At 40.3% G+C, this 15,936-nt stretch overlaps 1 protein-coding gene across 2 annotated transcripts in view; it reads right to left on the bottom strand.

Annotated features, from left to right (window-relative positions):
* SEMA5A (semaphorin 5A) overlaps positions 1-15,936 on the bottom strand; it is a 498,071-nt gene that overhangs the window by 417,825 nt on the left and 64,310 nt on the right. Inside the window, exon 2 of one of the 2 annotated variants that reach the window (XM_042806859.1) lies at positions 5,439-5,510. The gene's annotated coding sequence lies outside the window, so the exon portion shown is untranslated. Of the gene's footprint in view, positions 1-5,417; positions 5,511-15,936 lie in introns of those variants that run through there. The other variant, XM_042806857.1, reaches the window with a different exon arrangement.

Raw genomic sequence — 15,936 nt, 5'->3', positions numbered from 1 at the left:
GGGAAGAAGTCAAATAATAACCACTAAGAGGAGTAAACCAAGTTGTTCAACACACTGAAAAAAAAAAAGCACAGCTAGTACTTAGAGCGATAATCTCATCTTAGGTACTTGTGCAAGAAGGAAACTGCTTTTGTACCCAGCATATCTGCACAGCCTACTCGCGCCGGTCAGGTTTCCTTGGAAGGCTTCCAGCATACACAGACCAATTGATATCTTCATCCTCCTCAAGAACAGGCTCAAGATCTAGCTAACCTAGCTCAGAAGAAGTGCCTGCACCACCCTTGTTTCCCCCATTTCCTTTCCTCCCAGTCTTATTCAGCTGAAGTCAACGACTGCAGGGAACCACACGAGTGCAGGCGACAGGCTGTTTCCTGCAGCTCCGATTCCTATCCATTCCATTATTTTTCAGCTGTAAATCGGGTCAGAAACATACCGCTCCTGCAAGAGGAGTACAGCTAGGGGAAAGGGAAGGCACGCAGGCTGCACAGGGGAGCCAGTACCCAGCAGGAACAACCCAGCATCTCTCAGGCGAGGCGTCTTTTGCTTTCGCATCCCAAACTTCCAGACATCTGCCCCCAACTCATCAAGTAGATGCTGAAAATCCTTTAGGCTAAAGGTCTAGCACCTCATTTTCACTGATCCCCTCATTATGCATTGCTCATAGCAGTTTTAGTCCGTGGGTATTGTTCAGACTGGGTTTATTTTTCTCTTCCAGTATTTCCCTATTTGTGTATGTGTCATCTAATGTAAGGGTTGCAGTAGTAATTGCTACCCTTCTGTGGAAATGCTCAGTAATCACTGCAGTAAACCTTGCAGAACATCCAGAAAGCAGCTTAGAGTTGGCTCCAGACAGCCTTCATTTACATACCCAAATGTATTTTTGTAAAGCTAAACTAAATGTGTGTTTATCAGACAAGTCATATACTCAAAACTACCATGTCTTCAGCCTCTTTTCCACAAAAAGACTTGTCCTTACAAGGGAGCTGGAATTTACTACTAGCATGTCAGCTACTGTTAAGCAGAAGCCCTTCTGCCCAGGGAGCACACAGTAATCCCATTCCCAAACCAAACCTAAAATCAGCCCGGAGCAAGTTACTGTCCACGTTGCGTAAGTGGTTATACCCCCTAGGAAGAAAACAAAAAACACAAACAAAACCCAAACACAACGCAAACAGAAAACCAGAAGAAAAAAAAAAAAAACTCCAACAATTATTTCTACTGGGGTGAAGTCTGTCTGTGGTTTTGTGCCCATCCATCATCTCACTAGCTGTTTTGGTGATTACAGCTGTAATATGCACCAAAAATGAGGCCAGACAGCAAGGCAGAAAGAAATTGCTGATGGCATACAACTGTAATTTATTTATTCTAATTAATCACTTAAAAAAAGATGATTGAAGTCTTCTGAACAGAGGCAAGCAGTATTAAGGATCAAACTCTGCATCACAGTTAGACAGTGAACTTCATCGCACCAAATAGATCCAGAGGAACTACATACAAAAAGGATTCAATCAATAGCTGACAATAACAATACCCACCAGGTTGAATAATGCAAACAGCAATATATGCAAGCACGTGCCTTTGTTTTTTCAGAGAAATAACCTTCTGAAATGGGAGCTAAAAAAAAAAAAAAATCTCAGTAAGAAACTGACAGTAAATGAGCTATAGTTCCTTCCAGGCAAAAAAGTGAAAAGCAGTACAGAAGTGGAACTTTAATTAAAAGCTTCAAAAGCAAATAATAAAAAATACATATATAGCTAAATAAATATGAGTAGAGAATGTGGAGTGTGTGACAGCATCACAAGGAAGGCAAAAGACATAAAAGAATAACAGTGAAAACAGGAAAATTGAAAGAAAAAGTTCACTAGGCTCTATGAAATTGAGATGAAAAAAGACAATTTAAAGATCACTTGTAGTTTACTACTGTCTTAAATTCACACAGGCAGAAGGAATATTTCCTTAAGTAACTGTATAACATAAACTTTGGGGGTGGGGGGAAAAAGAGATAAAATTATAGAACTATTCACAGGTGAAAAAAATGGAGAATACGTTTCAAAGAGGTGTTGGAACTGAAATGCTTAAAAACAAATCCACTTACTGCAGAATTGTATTTCTGAAGGTCAAATTAAAAAAAAATAAATATATATGTAGGTGCATAAAATGAAACTAAGGCAAAACTGAAAGCAACTAGATCTCTCAGACTGCGCCCCACTTCTGCCTCCTCCGCCTTTCCACTCAGTTGCCACCTAACCTGGAAGGCAGCTGTTCACTCCGTGCCCTTCAGTCCCTGATCTGAAGCCCCGGAATGGTAACTGCATGCCCAGAAGTGCCTCGGGTCTGTAGGGCAGCCTTCCTGGTACATCATTCATGCTGTAGCTTGAACAGGATTCAGAAACTGGGAGTTCCCCTTCTTCAGCTTGCTGAAGCACTGGCATGGTTGTCGTCTAGGAGTATGCTTACAGCTCTGCAAATGCAACTGTAGCTCTCTGACTAACTTGAGGATTTTTATATTGATTTTTGTCTTAAGCAGGCCTTTCAGAAATTACAGCAGCTGACCTGGAAGCAAGGACATTCCCATCTGAACATTCCAAGCTTGGAATTTGTCTCCTAATTCAGGTTTCTAGGTTCCCTCTGTAGTCAAGAGGGGGCTAACCAACACAGCCAGAGGGATCCAGACAGCAAGTAACTCATCCTACAGCAGACACTCTGGTTAAATGAATCACTGCTGACTAGCTGACTCCATCATCGACTATGGTGGAGTTTCGACACCAGCCTAAAATTAATCCCTACTTGCTGGCACCTAAAGTCCCGTTACAGTTCAATTGCCCCTGTATTCACTCGCTTAGGTTCAGAGAAGGTCACTTTCCTTGTTGTACACTGGTAGAGACAGAACGGGAGGGGAGAAACTCCCTATCAAAGCCTTGCATGGCAACAAGCTCATGTCACTAAGAGGAGAAGTAAAGGTATGATCCCTTTCAGCTAAGAAATGCAGCAAGCACCAAAGTTTTCCCCATCCTGAAAAAGTATTCCCACTACTTTGTTAAGAAAAAAAAAAAAAAAAAAATGCATCGGCTCCTTTCAAACTTTCTCCCAAAGGAAGTCTATTTTGTCCCATTAGATAGAGGACAAACACCTCACAGGGCACCGGGGCTCCAAATCCCAGGCACATCCCCAAGAGGAGAGGGCAAGTCCCAGAAAGGACAAGGTGTCTACATACACACTTCTTCCGACTGTTTTCTGTGGGCTGGCTATAGGTGAGATATAAAAATATTTAGTACTGTACTCCATACACAGTGGACCGGGGCCACGTCACAGAACTGCCTTGCAGAACCCAGCTAAAAGTCTTTTCTGGTATTTTTTACCATCCTTTTCTCTGTACTGCAATTGTACCCATATAGCAGTGTTAACTTTTCATATTTCCAGCTCCTTCTCACAATGTTTACATAAAGATTTAAGTAAAAGAAGCCATGCATCTTCTTCCCAAGAGCGGGAAGATCAGCTCATGACAGATAAGTAACTCAGTCATTCATCAGATCATCGTTTCCTTCCACATAACATTAATATGCTTGGGTATGCTTCCCCTTTGCCAAGGCATTTCTGTTTTGAAACTTATTAAAATGTATTCTATTTTAATAAATGATGAAGAAAATCACATGCCAGGTTGCAGTGTGTAACACACTAAGAAAAGTTAAAGTCATTTCAGGAATGAAGTCAAAACCAAGGTCCTCAGCGTCCTGCTCCTGAATTCACCCAGAGAACATTTGAGAAGTGCTTTGTACGTATCCAGCATGAACAAATCTAGAGGTTACGTGGTTACGAAAGTGACATTTCTACCTGAATCAGCTCTCACTTCGATCTGCAAAACGAAATCCCAGACGAAGCATGACCGAATTTTGTTCTGAAGATTAGCAAGGAGTAAGGACAACAGCATTCAGCAAAAACAGTTCCGCAAGCAGTTGTTTCACATACTTCTACGTAGCCTTCCCAACACAAAACATCAAGCGGTCCCATGTTTATTTCTAAGCTAAGGAAGATTACAACACAGAGGTTTAGTTTATCCCATATCTGCATGTTGCATTTTTGGGGAAGCTATGCAGCATATTCTGAATGAAGACTATAGAGCTGAGAGATAGATAAGGTTCTTACCTATTTATCTGTTTTTACAGCTTTGTATAATATATGCTATATAAATTTTTTTTTCCCTCCCTTTATTTTTTTATATATAAAAACAGCCCTTCTGTACTAGTTAGGGACACTTCAATTACAAATGCTGCCAGAAGCTCCAAAATGAGCGAGCCACATAGCTATGATTGGTGCACAGCAACAATATGTGCTGGATGCATTACAGGAGAAACATACTGTCTCGGTGGAGTAGGACTGGAAAAGTCACCCACACTGGCAGACATGAGTGATCTGTCACCAACCAGCTGTAGAAAGAGGTTGCAGGGAGGAGGGGGGGGGAAAAAAAAAAAAAAAAAAAAAAAAAGATAATTGCTTGAAGGATGAGAAACCAGAGAGTCCACTGCAACCACAAACTGGTATTTAAAAATTGCTGACTGAAAAGACAACGCCTCAGAAAGAATTGCCAGACCATTAGCAAAAGTCCCTATCCTTTTATAAAACAGTTTGGCAAGATGAAGGGAGGAAAGGAAACAGAGACAGGAACTAACACAGAATTTACAGTGTAAGGCTACGGTAGGTAAGAGGTGCTAAGGAATGGTCTGTCTGAGGTGAGCTAGCAGGAAGGCATGGTACTCATCTGGTGAGCTTTAGCGTGCTCTGATACTAGTATAAGATAATTTAGTCCACAAAAACATGGAAAATAGTAAAAGCACACTTTACAGGCAATCAGTGTTCTACAGAAAGTGACAGTCCCTTACAGAAAGTTCATGGCAGAGAATGGCAATGTACTTTGCAAATCAGATGTGAAGGTCCTGTTCCATCTTTTGCTATTAACTGACAAATTCAGCACCCTTCTTACGGAGGACATTGCTACCTTTGCAAGAGTATGCATGGCCCTTAATAAATCCTGGTGAAAGAGAAAAATAGCACAGACAGCAAATGAAAAGACATAAAGCTTTTCTGACCTTTCTCAATTCAACTTTGTTATAGAAATGCAATGATCCATATCTCTAAACCAGAATATTTTAGATGATTTAAAAAAAAAAAAAAAAAGTCCAGTTCTATGGCCTGAGATTACAAACACAAAATACCGCATGCGTGCAGTATTTGCCTTGCAGCGATTGGGGTAGAGGCTACTGAGACAGGGATATCATTATGGGTTACTTTCAAACCAGAAAAGTATAGCATGTTGCTTGGCTTGTCAAATCAAATTCCACTCCTGTTTCTTATAAACAAAGCTTTTTCGTAACTTTCAAAAGCATCAGTTTTTCAGTTATTGCTGAAATGTAGCCACTTACGGAGAATTTTAATGTACATACTGTAAGCTCCTTCCTCAGCATTGCAGGTGAGCAGCCTGTGTCCTGGACCAGGAGTAGCAAATGATTTCAGCACTAGAAGAGAAAAACATAGAGAAAAAAAAAAGTCTTACAGGGAAAATAAGGAATTATTTGTTAGAAAACAAACAAACAAAAAACCCCAACCCTGCTAACAATCGGCATTAGTCCAAGAATGAACTACTTAACATTTTTCAAATCTGTTACTAGACTGCAATACTGAAAGGCAGCCTAAGTTAGACACAGTAATATTAATAAAATATATCACAAGTTTTTAGGCAGTGTTATTCCTTTGTACTATGTATTTATTATCCAAGACCATGTCCCACAACACAGTTTTGTACAAGCACATGATGAAGAATCCTCCAACACACAGGTTTACTGGGGCAGGATGAACTTGTGGAAGAACGTTAACCTTGTTTTTCATAGGAACCAAACCACATTCTAAATCTATCTTTTCTGAACGTTAATAAACCTTATAGCTACGCAGAACTGCAGTATAAAAAATGACGAGCCAGTATTTTTTTAGATTTGAAACACTTCATGGTGAACCGTAATTACTGATCAGCTTTATGAACAATGTAATGTCACATTCAGTGGCCCTCACAAACTCAGTTGGATAAGTAATAGACGTTCATGTTTTTCATGCTGGGCTAAAATAAATGTGAAGTATCACATGACAAGACAAAAGAAGATGATCAGAGCTTACAGCCTTAAACTATTAATTTCTTGGAAATCACAAAGAAGGCTGCCAAAGAATCAAAATATCTTGTAAAGCACTACCATGTGCTCCCAAAATGGAATAATTCACATTCGGCCACTTCTTTCCAAATTCTATATGGTACCAGAGGAAACTTACTTTTCCTCATGTAAGCAAAGCTGGTTTTAGGAAGTTCAGAGAAACACAGAAAGCAATTGGTGAAATGAATCAATAGATAAATAAAGACATGAACTGTACAGAATTCTTCTTTTTATGAAGAAAAGGCATTTAACAAGCACTCTTGTAAATTAATGAATAATCCTAAAAATAAAGCTATCCCTGTCTGATCACACAATATCAGCTCGAGTATCTTTGTTTACTCTATTTAAAGCTAGCAATATCTGCGCAAACTTAATGGCTGTACAGCTTTATGCATACTATGCAATTTCAAAAACAAACAGATTTATTTTATGCCAGGAATGAGCACATTAAGTTAAGAACAGAAGTCACAAAGGTTTACGAATAAAACCAACCATGAGTGAAGAGATGTAAAGACAATTATCCTTCTGCTTTGCAGCTAAACCTTGAAATCAAATGTCCCACCACTGAGAAAGGAACAGAATGGTTTTTGGGAGAGAAAGATGTTACCTTCATATATACAATGATCTTATCAAGCTGAGCAACGATGCCAGCACCGAAGTAAAAAAAAACGGGTGTATGTGGCAGAAATCAGCAATTCCGAACAACTGCACCGAAGTAAAAAAAACGGGTGTACGTGGCAGAAATCAGCAATTCCGAACAACTGCACCGAAGTAAAAAAAACGGGTGTACGTGGCAGAAATCAGCAATTCCGAACAACTGCACCGAAGTAAAAAAAACGGGTGTATGTGGCAGAAATCAGCAATTCCAAACAACTGCACCGAAGTAAAAAAAAACGGGTGTAGGTGGCAGAAATCAGCAATTCCGAACAACTGCAGAGATCCGAGTTCCACATCCAGCCTGATGAATCGACTTGTGCCACCAGCAGCCAGCTGACTCCCTTGCTGGAGCTTTAGAAAGCCAGCCTTAGACACAGCGGCATGAACACCGTGTGTGTGTGTGTGTCCCCCCCCAAAAAAAAAAAGGCTGCTCCGAATAGGACATCAAACTCCTGGAGCACGGCCACGCTGAGCAGCCGCGTGCAGAGCTGGGGAGTTATCCCTGCCGAGAAGCTCACAGGCACAACGGTGGGCACTGGGGAGGCAGCGTGCAGGCAGCTGATAAATCCCTGCACTCTCGCCCCCCCTCAGCTGGAGGAGCAGGGGTCCCTTCCCGTGCAGAGGGCAAGGAGCGCCGAAGGGTTAGAAGCTGCCCCTGCCCTCCAGCCCCAGGTCCCTGCGGGGCGGGGAGCGCGGCTGATGCCGGAGGGAGAAGCAGCCAGGAGCCAAGAGCAAGCACGGGAGAGCTGGGGTCGTCCCCCCGCCCCTCACCACGGCGCAGCCCCACAGCAGGCCAGGGCCCACGGGCGGGAGCGCCACGCTTCGCCAGCCGTCCCCGCACAAGGGTGAGGCGCCCAACCGGGCGCGACGCCGAGCTGTGAAACCCAAGCAACAGCTCCGGAGAGGCAGGAAACAGAATCCCGCACGGGTGTACCTACAGCTCGGGTGTACCTACAGCTCGGGCACAGACCCACGACCCGGGGGGCTGAGCTGAGCCAGGCCCCTGAGCCTGCGGGCTCTGGGTGGAGGTGAAGACCCAGGTGAGGGCCGTTAAGGCCTGTTAGCGCCCTCAGGGCCCTGACACACGTGTAGAGAGAAGTAGACAAACGAAACCTGAAACTCTCTGCATTCCACGCAACATTAACGCTTCTGAACTAGGGTTCAGTCCTCCTTGTCTGTAAGACCGTGACCACAGTACTTGGAGACCCTCTCCCACTGGCTTCTAAAGACGTCCGATTTATAGATTCTGCTGTTTAGGTTCTCGCACAACTGCTGTTCCACCATTCCGTGTGGCACAGACGTACGGTATGGAGTGAGCTCATGGAAAACAGAGAAAATACAACAGATCGGATGAGCAGAGTATGAGACCTAGGTTTCTTCAAAGACGTGTTTAGACTGCAAACTATACAGTGCTAAAATACTCTGTTAATTAATATGCATATATTTGCTATGGGAAAATGTATAGTGTATATACAGAGCAAAGATACACAGAAAGCTAAGAGACACAAAGTAGCAGTTACAATGACTAGCCAGCAGTAAAAAATAAATAAAGATGTCAAGTGAAACAGCCACTACCCACATTGAAAAGTTTTCAAAAGGATTGGCATATCTTGCCACTATTAAACCACTCATAAAATAACTGTTCAAAAAGTTGGAGTGCTAGATTTTACTTACACGCCAGCAATTTAAAGATAACTTGCATACAAGCTGTACTTTTATTCACTGTTCCCTGTGCCCTTCTTCCCTCTGCCCCAAAAAGTTCTAAAGATATGAATGTCTGTTCAAAGACGAGATGAGCTTCTGATGGTTTCTAAAGACCTAAGCAATAAACAATCACATCATAACTAAGAATACAGAATAGTGAGCAATTACTATAATAGTGGATGCCTCTGAAATCAGTGAAATTTGTATTGCAAGAAGATATTCAAAACTGATACACGTTTACTCAGCTTTTTTTTCTACTCCATCCAAACTTTACTTCAATGTTTTACAGTTGTATTAAGATAATATCTAAATGTTATCGATCCTAAGGCTCTCATCCACCCAAGTATTCCCCTTTTTTTAAAAGAGGTTTAACATAAAGAACTAAATTCTGTGATACTTGGTATGATTGACAGATCATTATGAGAGCTAATTCAGTTGATTTTTTAGACCACAAAAGTCTGCGAATAAGTATTCCAAGAGATGATCAGAAGTTATACAAACCAACACAAAAATAGCTGTATTGTCATAGCAATTCAGTGTTTTACACAAGAGACAATGCTCCCGATATGCCAGTTCTTTCTTTCTCGATTTTAATCTTTCTTGACAATTTCTGCTATTTGAAACAGACAAAAGCATCCAAGATTTCAAACTGATAATTCAAGAGGTGCTGGGTTAGTTGGTAACTCAACAGTGTCAGTCACTAAAAGCATAGAAGGTATTTCAGAGTGCATCCCAAATCATTTAGGTTTGATCAAACTTGATTAAAGCGATAACCTGAACTTTAAGTTGGTGCAGACATGTTGAACCACAGGCTTATGCTGAACTTGAAATTAAGATACTGAGCTCCAGGGAAAGCTTCTTGGCCTGGATGGGATGGGGCAGAATACTGTTACCATGTTCGCAAGAGAACAGCATGCTGGGCCTCCTCTGTTGGCCAGGCCAGAGGAGCAAAGCTGTGGCCTTCACTGCTCTTTCCCCTTTGTGCTGACTAGAGCCTCTGCAAATGCAAAGGCTATAATTGTCTACGCTCTGAAAAGACAATGGAATGAAGGAAAATCTCCCTACACTCTACTTACTCTGTATGCAACCGCAAGGAAGAGTTCTGTTTTAGCCTCACATACCGTAATAAAAATATGGTATTAAAAAAAAAATAAAAACAAAATAATAATTTAAAAAAAAAAAAAAAAAACCACACACTCAAAAATCAGAAAACCAAAGAAGTTATTCTTCTATACAGCAATGTTAACACAAACATGGTAGAACCAGGGAGTTGGTTTGCAGCTCCATACGTAGTCAAGCTGTAGAATGACGGTGTTGTCACAAGCAAATATTTCATGCAGCAATAACTGCAAAAGATTTTGCCAAGATTCAAAATATCGCAGAGAACATGCAAATTTTCATTAAAATGTCTAGACCATATAATTTTACAATCCACCTACAGCACAAGGAGGGCTGAAAGAGGACTTTTTGACCTTTCCATTGTCTCCTGTTCCGGAGACCTGCAAAGAAGGTCTCGTCTAAGAGGTCTGTGAGAACCAGAGCAAATCTGTCAAGTCCACAGGTATCGGCATTTCATGAGTCTTCTGCGCTTGTCTTGTCAGCTTCCCCTCCCCTGTCCTTTCTCACATCTCACCGTAACTCCTTGGGCCACCGGGGTCACATCAGCAGAGGTCTGTACTAAGTAACCTGACACTGCCCACCACGTTCAGCCAGAGGAGCATCACCAGATGCAGACAAGCACACCTAGCCGATCATTGCACAGTGCTGCCTGAAGAGTACGAAGCAACAAATACAACCTACAATTCAGTTTCTATTCACAATATATACAGCCTGATTCTGCAGCCTAAAAAAGAGACTAGCTTTCCTAGAACAACAAAAAACTAAAGCCAAAAAGAACTTCAGTAGATCACTTAGTCCATTCTTCTGCCATAAAACAAACAAACCAACCAACCCAGGAGAATTTGACCAGCCTGTTTTTAAAGACACACAGTGTCAGATAGCTCCACCTCCTCTCTAGATGATCTCTCCCGTGGCTTCAGTGTCCTAATCACCGAGGGAAAATTACTAACATCTAATCTGAATTTTCCTTACTGTAATTTAAGTCTATTGCTACCCTCCCTTGACACAATAAACAGTTTATTCCCTTCTTCTTTGCAGCACCTTTCACATACTTGAAGGCTATAACTTCTTCAGTTTTCTTTTTACTAAACATCCTTGTTTATTCAGTCTCATGGTAGACTACATTTTCCAACCTTTGGCTCTCACTTCTTCCTCAGACTTCTCCAGTAGAGGTGGAGGTTTCCCCGAACATGAATGCATTACCCTGGTAGAATCCCAATCAGATTTATTTAGACTTGAAGAGATTACTTCATGTGTCTCGGAGCTGTGCTCCTACTCACATATTCCAACATGGCATTTACCTCTGTTGCAAAGGACAGCACCATCACCTGCTCAGGTTTTAATCTCCTAAAATCTCCAGAAGTCTGCCAAACTGCTACATTATAATTTCCCCTTTCTGTATTCATACAGTTTATTATTTTTGCCTGAGAGAAGAAACTTGAACTGTTAATTTTCATCCGTATTTCTCCAGTGAGTTTAGGAAAAGTATGAAGAGGAGCAAGGGAGAAAACACTGTCAGGTACATCAAGGATGTATAAACTTGCATTCAAGTCTGGGCTATTAAGCTCTGAAACTTTCTGATTGATGATTAGAGAGGGAAATCAATAGCAGACTTCTGGTGAGCAAAATAGAAAATTTGGTGGAAATGGGTAGTTTTTTTAATTCTTTGGAAAAGGAATGGATCAGAATGCTAACTGCTCAAAAATCTCTGGGTTTGTTAAATATGGAAATGGGAAGAAAAAATTAGAAAACTTTTACACTTTTGCTTATAGTTGAGGGGAAAAAACTGACTAGGAAAGAAATCTGGGTGAGAGCAAGCATGCAACAATGAAAAGGGAATACGGACAAAACAAAACAGCCAACATGAAGTCAGACTTCTGTGACTTACTGGTGTCAAACATGAAAAGAAAGCACAAGAAAAATAAAAAAACAAGTCAGATCACTATAAATAAGCATGAAAGAATAGCATGAATGTAGAAGGAATAAAAAAATAAAATCAAGGCACAAAATAGGATGCAACTAACAGAGGATACCACGGCTAACAAGAAAAACTTTATTATTAGTAATGGAAAAAGAGTTATAACATGGATCTGTTACTCAGGACAGAAAACTACTGGCATATGGCACTGGAAGGGAGAAAAGTTTAGTAAAGTGTAATGAAAAAAGACATTAACTATGGTAATTGACCCATTTTAGTTGAGGTTGTATTAATAGCATAGGATTTCAACATAAAAGAGAGAATAAATAGTTCAGCTAAATTAAATATCCTCAAACTACCCAGTTTGGATGAATTTCTTGTAAAAATACTTAAAAACCTGGCTGAAGTGCAACAATTAAATGACTATCTGTAGAATCTCTGGAGAAAACAAAATAGCAAATTACTAGAAAAAAACTCACAGGCCATATCTTTAAAAAGAGTGGAAATAAAAATCTGGGAGACTTTCAGTTAAGATCAATTCCTAGAGAAATACTGGAATAAAAAGTATTTAAGTGCAAAGATAGCACAAAAAATAAATGATAGCTAAGACAGGTTCCTCATGAATAAGTTACATCAAATCAAAGAAATGTGCGTCTTTGGCAGAATCGTATGTCCTGTGAATAATGGAAAGGCAGTAGTGTTCATAATTTATGAACATTACGTCATGATCTCGTGTTGCATTTTTGTAAGGATGCGAGGCAACCAAGGTCAAAAGCTACAAAAGGTGCAAAACTAATAATCACAGTACTGGTATGTTGTTAATGGGGCTCCACACTAGTCTACTCAGTACTGTTGGAGATTTTCATTAATCATCTGAATAATGCAACAGAAGATCTATTGTTACCAAATTCAAAGATGTCAGCAAGCTGGGCTGTAGGAATGAATGAACTCAGAAGGATCTTAAGATATTGCTGTGTAGTAGTGATTATATCCAGTCATGCAGTGCAATTCATGGGATGGTAATCCTCAGTAGAAGCATCCTTACTATGTTAATCTTAGAAGTATTTAGAGTATTGCAACAGTGTAAGTGGAAACTGGAATATTAAAAGTCATGTTCGTTTCTGTTTTATCCAAACCACGGTGGAAAGAGAAAACTACTATTATACAAAAAGACACAAGATTTGTGTTGTGTTTCAGCCTCTTTCCAAAGTCAGTGTGTAAAGCAGTCACCTTTTGCTGTAACATACTGATCTAATCAGTAACAATGAGGGTAAAACAGAAGTACAAGGTCACGGTAAGCATTTAAAAATGGGTTTAAGTCAGTCTTAAGGATACAACTGATTCTCATTCACCTGTAGAAGTCTACTGAGCAGAAAACTACATCTGAGCTAGCTGCCTAGAGCACCTTTGTAGTCAATAAACTGAAGCAGACACATCAAAGTACAGTTTACATCCCACCCTAGGATACAGACCTGACCAGGAGTCACACCCTACTGCCGCATGCTTCTCTCCGTGGGATGTAAGAAAGACAGTGCAACTAACTCACCGAGGCATCTTAGGTTAGAGAAGTGTAGTCCTCTCCTCAGTATTTAGTGAGATGTTCTGAAGCATGTGTGTTGTTAGAAGAGCATCCGAGTGGTGCCACAGTACTGTTTCTTCTAACTAAATTACCACGAAACAAATTAAGACCTCAGGTCGCCCACCTCAGTCTAGACTTCTGTTGCCAATTAGGCTGAAGCTGACACGAGGAGGTTATGCAGAGTCATAAACAGGCCTTAAGAACTCTGAAATCATATTTTGCCAAAGTCAGCAGCTGACGTCCTGCCTTCTAAGTTTTCTGTGATTCCTCCAATTACAAAGGCACTGACTTCTGTGCTGCTTTGGGATAGAATTCCCCATTAGTTCCCTTCCCACCACAGCGTGCTATCTCCATCAAATAGTTCAGAAGAAGGAACATTCCTGTGGCTCTTTGTAACGTGCTTAGGACTGCTCAAACTCTGGCCCAGTGACATTAGCAGGAGTTTTGCCTTTGATTTCAGTAGCATTAAAATTTCACTCACACAGGTTTTTGGCACTGATAAACATAGGGTGTGATGTTCAGCACTGTACAGAGATCTCAAAAAAGGGACCCTTCTTGCACTGTTCCTCTATAAAACACATTTTCAGTAGACACATACTGCTGGATGATATATTGTCACAAACTTGTAAGAATTTATATTTTATCATTAAAATGGGTAATAAAATTATTCAACAGTGCCTCAGGGTCATCAGAATACACCTGCCACATGCTCTTCAGAAAGATATCTTTTTCTGTTATGCCCATTTGCTACAGAAAAATTTCAACAACCATTTTCAAATGTAGCTTTCAAATACTGCTTAACATTACGTACCCAGAGGTAAGCTGAGATAGTTATTTCAACTGGGATGTTTGGGGAATATCAGTGGTTGCTATTTACCAATAAAAGAATAAACCATCACAAAAATACTCCTGACTGGTAGGTGAGACAAGAGAGCACTCTAGATTTCAGAGGTATTTGTGTACATATCCATCCCATTTCATACAACAGCTACTTCCAATTCTCACTGCTTTCCAGACCTCAAAAATCCATAGCAATGATTTTAGAGAGAAAATTAAACATATTGCATCATCTTTTCTCCTTTTTTTTTTTTTTTTCTCCATGTGCTGAAGAACTGATGTCAACTGTGGCTGTGTAAGACACAAAACATCACCCTTTGATATCACGGATCATTGACACCTGAATGAAATCTGGTGTTACAAATAAATCTTCACAACCTCTTGCCTGATTTTAAAGAAAAACTGAGCAATTTTGTACAGGTCCATGAACTTCATCACAGACCATGCTTACAACAGCACACTATGTTATATGACAGCAAGGAGGCAGAAGTAGTATTACATTTCAGCTGAGGAAATAAAGAAGCCCTTACTGCTTTTGTGATGTGGGTTATTTCACTGAATACTGTTCACACCTGCCACAGAGCAGTTGTTTTTACAAGAGACCGTTAACAAATTTTCTCTTGCCCAAAATTCAGTATAGATCACAGCAAAATACATATTCACATCAGGTCACACTGAAATAAACTGAGAATACACTAAAGTAGCCCTTGAGACAGCCGGGAGTGGGTTTCTAAGAACAAGAAGCTGGGGCTGTGCAACACTGGGGCCACAGCTGCAGCTCTGACCACTGCGTATTTCTTCTCTGGCAGTAGAGGTTTTGACCTTCCTGGGAGGCTTTACTTTTAGACTACTTCTGTTTGATTTACTATTTCCCTCATTTTTCTAAGAAAATATGCTATTCATGAACATTTCAGCCTTAGATTATTTTTTTTTTTCCCTACAATAACTCACAGTGGCCCATTCTTCTCAGAGGCATGAATTTCTGAAAAGCAGATAAAAACCCAAGGTCAATACTTTCTGCACTCAGGGAAAGAAAAATTTAGTTATCTCACCAGATGCTGATAATGTGCTCTCTATGTTAGCAGAATACATGAGGAAAGAGATGATTTTGGGTGGCTGAAGAGAAAATGGTCCTAAAGGATGAAGAAATGGTTCCTTCCTCTCTTTTCCGATGATAAATACAGAGAGATGTTTCCAACATATGATCCCTGGAAAACATAGGTACTGGACTGCTAATTTGCCAAGATTTTATTGCTCATGCTCTTAGCACAGTGGCAGAAGTAAAGAGCTCTGCTGTGGGTTAGATATTTGGTCTTCAGAGCTGTGCTGACAAAATTGCACAAAAAAAACCCTCAAGCACAGCATTTATATCTGCATGAAGAATTGGTTTATTTTTAAATTCTTACCAATTATCCTGTTGCTTTCTTACCCTACAGTTAATTAGCACACCTAGTTTTCAAATACAAGACTAGAGGAACTTGAAATAATTCTGAAATTGCTCCATGAACAAAATTCAGTCCTCCCAAAGAATCACTAAGAAAGGTAACAAGCTTCACAGGAAGACGGAGGACACACAGCAGTTGTCCAGGCACAAATCCGACAGAGGAGGGAAGAAAAAATTTGCCTATACATGCAGTCAAAAGACCATTTAGTATCATCTGTGTCCTCTTTCAAAGCACAAAATGGAAGATGAAAAATACATTTCTGTGACTAATGGCCAATATCTAGGACAACATGTTACACCATACTTGCCCAATTTTTACCTTTCTCATTAAGCATCCCATACCTGTCTTAATACAAAATAGCATCCTGGACAAGCCAGGCCTTTTGCTATCTACTATGGAAGTTATTATTTTCCTAAACGTGCTCTGCTTTAAGACTGTGTAGGTAAAATAAAAGTAGAAAAAAGTAAATGTATCTAAAATATT

Source organism: Tyto alba, unplaced genomic scaffold (assembly GCF_018691265.1).
Source record: "Tyto alba isolate M040663 unplaced genomic scaffold, T.alba_DEE_v4.0 Super-Scaffold_48, whole genome shotgun sequence".
In the NCBI taxonomy this organism is placed as follows: Eukaryota; Metazoa; Chordata; class Aves; order Strigiformes; family Tytonidae; genus Tyto; species Tyto alba.
The sequence above is the reverse complement of the archived record's forward strand: the minus strand, read 5'-3'. Positions and strand labels throughout refer to the sequence as shown.